The sequence below is a fragment of the Gavialis gangeticus genome, unplaced genomic scaffold (genome assembly GCF_001723915.1).
Source record: "Gavialis gangeticus isolate Ggan-Ray unplaced genomic scaffold, GavGan_comp1, whole genome shotgun sequence".
In the NCBI taxonomy this organism is placed as follows: Eukaryota; Metazoa; Chordata; order Crocodylia; family Gavialidae; genus Gavialis; species Gavialis gangeticus.
The window spans coordinates 9,115,077-9,121,173 of NW_017729032.1; the positions used below are offsets into that span (position 1 = coordinate 9,115,077).

General features: G+C 42.5%; 1 long non-coding RNA gene across 1 annotated transcript in view; it reads right to left on the reverse strand.

Annotated features, from left to right (window-relative positions):
* Positions 1-5,840, reverse strand: part of LOC109302456 — a 19,712-nt gene extending 13,872 nt beyond the window's left edge. Inside the window, exons 1-2 of the long non-coding RNA XR_002098784.1 lie at positions 5,831-5,840; positions 2,967-2,980 (exon numbers count right to left, since the gene is read on the reverse strand). This is a non-coding gene — a long non-coding RNA (uncharacterized LOC109302456). The remainder of the gene's footprint in view (positions 1-2,966; positions 2,981-5,830) is intronic.
* Positions 5,841-6,097: the final 257 nt, after the last annotated feature.

A 6,097-nucleotide genomic window follows, 5' to 3' on the forward strand; every position in this document is an offset into this window, starting at 1 on the left:
CTGAATCCTAGCACTACCCTCCAGCATATCTACTACTCCCCAGCTTTGTGTCATCTTCAAACTTGCTGAGGGTGCACTGTGCCATCTTCCAGGTCGCTGATGATGATATCGAACAAAATAAGCCCTAGGACCAAACCCTGGGGCACTCCACTTGATACTGGTTGCCAGCTAGACATCAAGTCATTGATTACTACTCTCTAAGCCCAATGCTCCAGCCAGTTTTCTATCCAACTTACAATCCATTCATTTGGGTTCCTGCTTTAAGCCTTTCTTTGGGCCTCCTGTGTATTTCTTAATTGTTCTTTAAAATTCTCTTGTCTCTCCCTCCATGAAGCAAACACCTAGGTGCTAAGTCATTCCTGATCCTTCAATTGATTATTCATAAACAGAACAGTAATTTACTTCTGATTTCTGAATCCGTTATACACATCCATTCACAATGTCCCCAAATTAATTTGCTTCTTTTCCTTTAATTAATATAAATTCATTCAACAGATCCATAAATTAATTTACTTGCTGCTTCCTAATCACCTCCACAAATTCATTCAAAATTTATAAATGAATTTAATTTGTGCTTCTTAATCACTTCTATAAATTCATTCAAAGTTCATAAATTAATTTACTTCTTGCTTCTTAATCACTTCCATAAATTCATTTGAAACTCATAAATTAATCCTCTTATTTCTTATTTAATCCTGCAAATTCTTTTAAAACACCCCCACCAAATCAAGCCACATCTGGTCTCCCAATACCCCATCAGAATTCATTCACAGTGTCCCCATGTAGCATGAACTGAACTAATATAGCTGATGTCAACATAAAATGTAATAGTAGTGAAATGTAAACATGTTAGTCTTGTCCTGTAAGCAACCTGAAAACTCCATTTTGTATCCTTCTGCTTGACATAAGTGAATGAACTCTGCTTAGCCTTTATATATGACTGTGTGTAAAAGGGTGAATGGTGAGAGAATGGCATAGAGACAAGAGAAGAATATTTAACTGTTTATGTAAGCAACAAGGTGCCAAATGTAAGTTACCAGTCAGTAAACTAATTAATGAATGGCTGAAGAATCCCTTTTAGGCCTAGGGCACAAAGAAGATAACAAGGAGAAGGACCCATCCTGCCGAATGGGCTGCAAAAACACTCCAAGGCTGAGAGAAGCTGAAAACACAAGAAGAACAACTGCAAAAACAGAAGCTGGGTATGGAAAAACCCCAAAGCACTGAAACAAAGGATGCAAATCCCTATTAAAGAACACTTTGAAAATACCAAGTTGGGTGAGTCTCTTTCTCTACTGCTGTTTCATCAGAGCACAGATGCATCTGTTTACCTTGCTCCAGCTGTTATCTTCAAATCTGCTATCTTCAAATCATCATCATCTACTCAGTAAGCCTGGGTTAGCGACCCTGGGCTGATTTTGAGCAACTATTGTTGGTAACTATATCTGGTGTATGTGTGGATGAAATGGTTGTTTTGTGTATGTGTATGCCTGTGTGTAATGATGTGCACGATGTGTGTTTGTATGAATGGTGCGTCTGAACCTCTATGCCTAACTCATGTAATCAATAAATGCGGCATCTTGCCTTTATCCCCCTTTATAAAGTCTCGCTCATGATTTGAGCAATTGGCAATTTAAGTAACACCCACTGCTGTGCCATCACCAGTTGCCTCATGGTGTGGTTCTCATCTCTGCCAATCCCCAGGGCTGCCAGCCTAGTCCTTGTTAACTCAGCCACTCCTGTCACTTAGTTCTCTTCCCCAGGGTCAGTCAGATCCTTGCTGAGTCCCATTCACACTCTTCCAAGACTCCTCAGTTTGGCTGTCTGGGACTCCACATACAGCTCCCTGTCTATGCTGTGCTCTCCCGTCTCTGGAGGAAGCCAAATGCCATTCCTTCTTCTGGCTCTTCCTAAAGTTGCCTGCCAGCAGTCTGGACCAGTAAAGCTGGACTCCTCCTAGCATGTGATCCTGTGCCTTTGAAGGCCTGTCCCTCCACACAGGGCTTATCCCCAGACCCTTTTCCCTGATATAGCTGCAGCCCTGTGACTCTCCCAGGCTTGCTCAAGTGAGTCCCATCTTGGAGTGGCCAGCTTCTTCTGTCCATAGCAGGAGTTTGACACCAGCTCCTTCTACAGCTATGTACCCAAGGATCTCTTGTATGTGAAACTCTTTACAGGAAGAAAACCATGTGAGTGTCTTTATCTAAGTTCAAAGATGCTTGCTAGGGAGATATAAAGGCAGTTAACATGGAATCACATGGCTTTGAGAAGGCTGCTGACGACTGAAGTGCTTGGAAACAGTCTTTTAAGCATGGAATGAAGGCTTTTGAAGAAAGAGTATCCCAACATGCAGAGGAAAGAAGAAACCTCAGGAAGAGCCCCGCAGCACATTCAGGGTTGTTCAATGCAAACATTGCATGTAATAAGTGCGGAAGGGACTGTCACTCAATTTGAGCTGTACAGCCACTCACAGATGTTCAGCAAGCTGATGCCTCACTTCGTGCATTTCTATTTTCTCATGGGACAGACAGATGCCTAGATTTGCCAAGGACAACACTCTGACCTGTTGCATGCCATTGCATTACACAACATACAAGGAGCAATGGTCTCAAGTGGCAGCAATGCAAGTTTAGGTTAGATATTAGGAAAAACTTTCTAACAAGGAGGGTAGTGAATTGTAGTATCTCAATCTTTGGAGGGTTTTAAGACCTGGCTAGACAAAGCCTTGTCTGAAATGATATTGTTGGGGATGGTACTGCTTTGAGCAGGGGGTTGGACTAGGTGACCGATTGAGGTCCCTCCCAACCCTAATTTTCAATGATTCTTTGATTCTATGATTACTGGTGGTTTCACTTAAACTGAAATGGTATAACCGAGGGCAAAAAATGGCCTCTGATTTAAAATGATATCCTATTAATGTCAACTGTAGGCTCTTACATGGAGAACTTCCTTTGTTAACGTTACACAGTTATGAAGTTCACTCCTTGAGAGTTTTTTTTTAATTTATAGCAGAGTAACACTTTTAAAGCAGTCCTTGAAAAGTTATTGCTTAATATTGTATTGACAGATTTTCATCATGTTTGCAAGCGTCTTGGGGTACAGTTCTGACTCATCCATTTACTGTATATGATCTTGATGGATTCAATCCAACAAGGCACTAAGCATCCTCAACTCCCTGTGACACCAATGAGAGGGAAGGGTGCCCAGCAACTTGGATGAAGCACTCAGCAGCTTGAAGGAACTGGCCCCATGGTTTGCACTGTTATTACAAAAGGCCTTTGGAGACAATATAGCACTGTGATGCAGCTGCACCATTACACTCGTCTTGCTCTGTAAGCAATCATTAATCTTGCTTTATTAGCATTGCTATGACCTACACATCCAACTTTTGATACAGTAATGCAAGTCTTTTCTTCTCCAAGAGAAAGCCTTGTTCCTTGAAATCAAATCAACAGCAGCCAAAAATTTAAAAAAAAACCCACCTCACGATATAATAAATAGTAAAGCAGGACAGTAAATCATTCAGAAGCTGTAGGACTGAGTCCAAAACAAAAAGGACACAGCTCATCTTCTCCCTTCATTTTCTATCATGCACATGCCAGTGCTTTACAGTTATTAGTATACCAAATCCAGACCAATCAGTGTAATATTTCTGCATATTACACTGATTGCCTGCCTGTCTACAGGACCTATCCAAATGACCAACCAAAACTTGAAGCTAGCTCACACATTCGCAGAGAGGATAGTGGTACATTTTGAAAGTGAAGTGAAAGACAGTGTTTGAAAAAATAATGTGTAAGTGTAGCGCTATTAACAAGTTCTAGATTGACAACTGGAAAGACTTAAATCCTTTATTTCCTTGTGCAAGAGCAAGAGCTGGGGAAATTTCCCCAGTCTGGCTTGCCGTGAGGTCAGTCTGACTTGTGAGGATTGTGTCTCAGTTTCTGACACTGTTTGTAAAGACAATGCACAGGCTTTGGCTGGCACACAACGTAGGGCATCCTGATCACAGAAGGCTGCCATGATCATATCAGATCCTTGCCCAAGTTGTTTTCTGGCTCCTCAACATCTGCTGATGCCATTTGGAGGCTTTGGACTTCAAAGCAATTTTTTTTTAATCCACAGAAACTTGAACTACATTAAATATTGGATGTTACTCTAAAAAACCAAGACAGCCGAATTCCTGAGACACTGCAAATCACAAAGCCCAGGAGATCTGGGAACAGGGCAAGGGGCTTTTGGTCTGGAACAAGGTGTATAAAGTCTGAGATAGACGCACATTCATTCCTTCCGCTACCCATGGCTGGAGGAGCCAATCCTGTATTATACTGTGCTTTGCAGTTCCCTCTGTCTTACCATTTGGTTAATAGCTGTTAGATGTTTCCTGCACCATCCTGTTAGGTTATTTGTCCCCTGCCTTATTGAAGAGCAGTTTCATGCTGCAAATGTGTCTAATCAGCTGAAGCCTTCTCTTCACTGGCATATCAGTAACTGTCTCTTTCTCACTGAAGACAAATATTAATGTTTGATAACTGGGGGTTTTTTGTAGGGTTCACTGAGAGAACACTGGAAATGGACATTAAATAAGGGATTGATTTTGTAAGTTAGGGGCAGTCCTGACAGCCTCAGAAGGGTAAGACCCTTCCCTCCACAAACTCTTGCACACCATCCACCCACAATTGGCCTATCAAATTATCTGGACTTTCACGCTTGGCTCATTCCCCGAGATAAGCTACAGGCTTCAAAGCCTTCAACTTATCATTTGTTTTATATTCTGCAGATCATGCAAGTCAATCATCCATTGCCACCACCAGGAATATGTCCTTTATGGGATCCATGGCTGTTCTTCTGATTTATATCTGAGCAATAAAAAATTCCTGTAATTAAAGTAATTCTGACCTCTTTGCAGGCCTTCCGTATCAGGCAAGTCATTTCTTGATCTATTTAAGGTCTAGATAGAAGCATTCAAGAACAATCTGGATCCATTTACTGACCTTAGCTTATTTTTTTGCTGTTATATCACCCCTATGTGCTGATATGATTTCTGCCATTTGGTATATTATCACCTCTGGCCAATAGCTGCACTCTTCCTCAAGCTGCTTTATACTGTCAACCCCTACAGTGAATTTATTACCCCACTATTTTTCTGATTTAGCCATATGCCTTAAAAACATGGAACCTAGTTTTAATAGTCTTATTATTATATATTGCTGTGACCTCTTGCACAGAAGTTAACCTCTCAATGGAGGCCACCCCCTTTTCTTAGGAGGGACCACCCATTCTATGATGAATCCAGTAAGACTCTTCAGGTACAATATCTTCCCTAACCCACAGAAAATATTTGATGATAAATAATGATGATAAGTAATGATGACACAGAAGCCACACCCACAAAAAAATCAGGGCCTCTTTATGGTAGATGATATACATACATATGTCTCTGCCCCGAATTGCTTACAGACTAAAGATGTATGACAGGCAAAGGAAGGGAAAATTCCTGTTTTTCATGTTTGAAATGGATTGAAGGGATTAAATGACTGGCACACAGTCACTTGGAGGCTCGTGGTTGAACCAGGGCTTTATATCAGTACCACAGGACCCTTGCCTCATGGTGTGTACAGGATAGATCATTGGAAATGAATTGGGGTATGGGAAAATCCAAGGTTTTGTAAAGGAAGGGAGCGGGGGTGCTGTAGCAGCGACCAGCAGTGCAGGGATGCCTACACCCTCACTGACAGCTCTCCCTCCACCCCCAGGATAAGCAGACCACATCATGGACGCAGCAGCCGAGGTTAAGTCCTTGACTCCGGTAAGAATCTCTCCCCCACACCCCATCCCTTCCCTTCCATGTTCAGCAGCACGTTGCCTCCCCCCCCATTCCTCACCTCTCCCACTCGCCACTGCCATTGTCCCCACTGTCTCCAACTCCCCCAGGAGCAAGGAAAGTTGTAGAGGTCCTTCAAGAGGCTGAAAGGAGAGCCAGGCTCAGCCAGTGACCATAGCAATGGTGCCTCCAGGTGAGGTCTTCATCCCTAAGCCTACTCTCCAGCTGGCAGGGAACACCCAGTGGGACTGGGCATGGAGGAGGAACACCTCC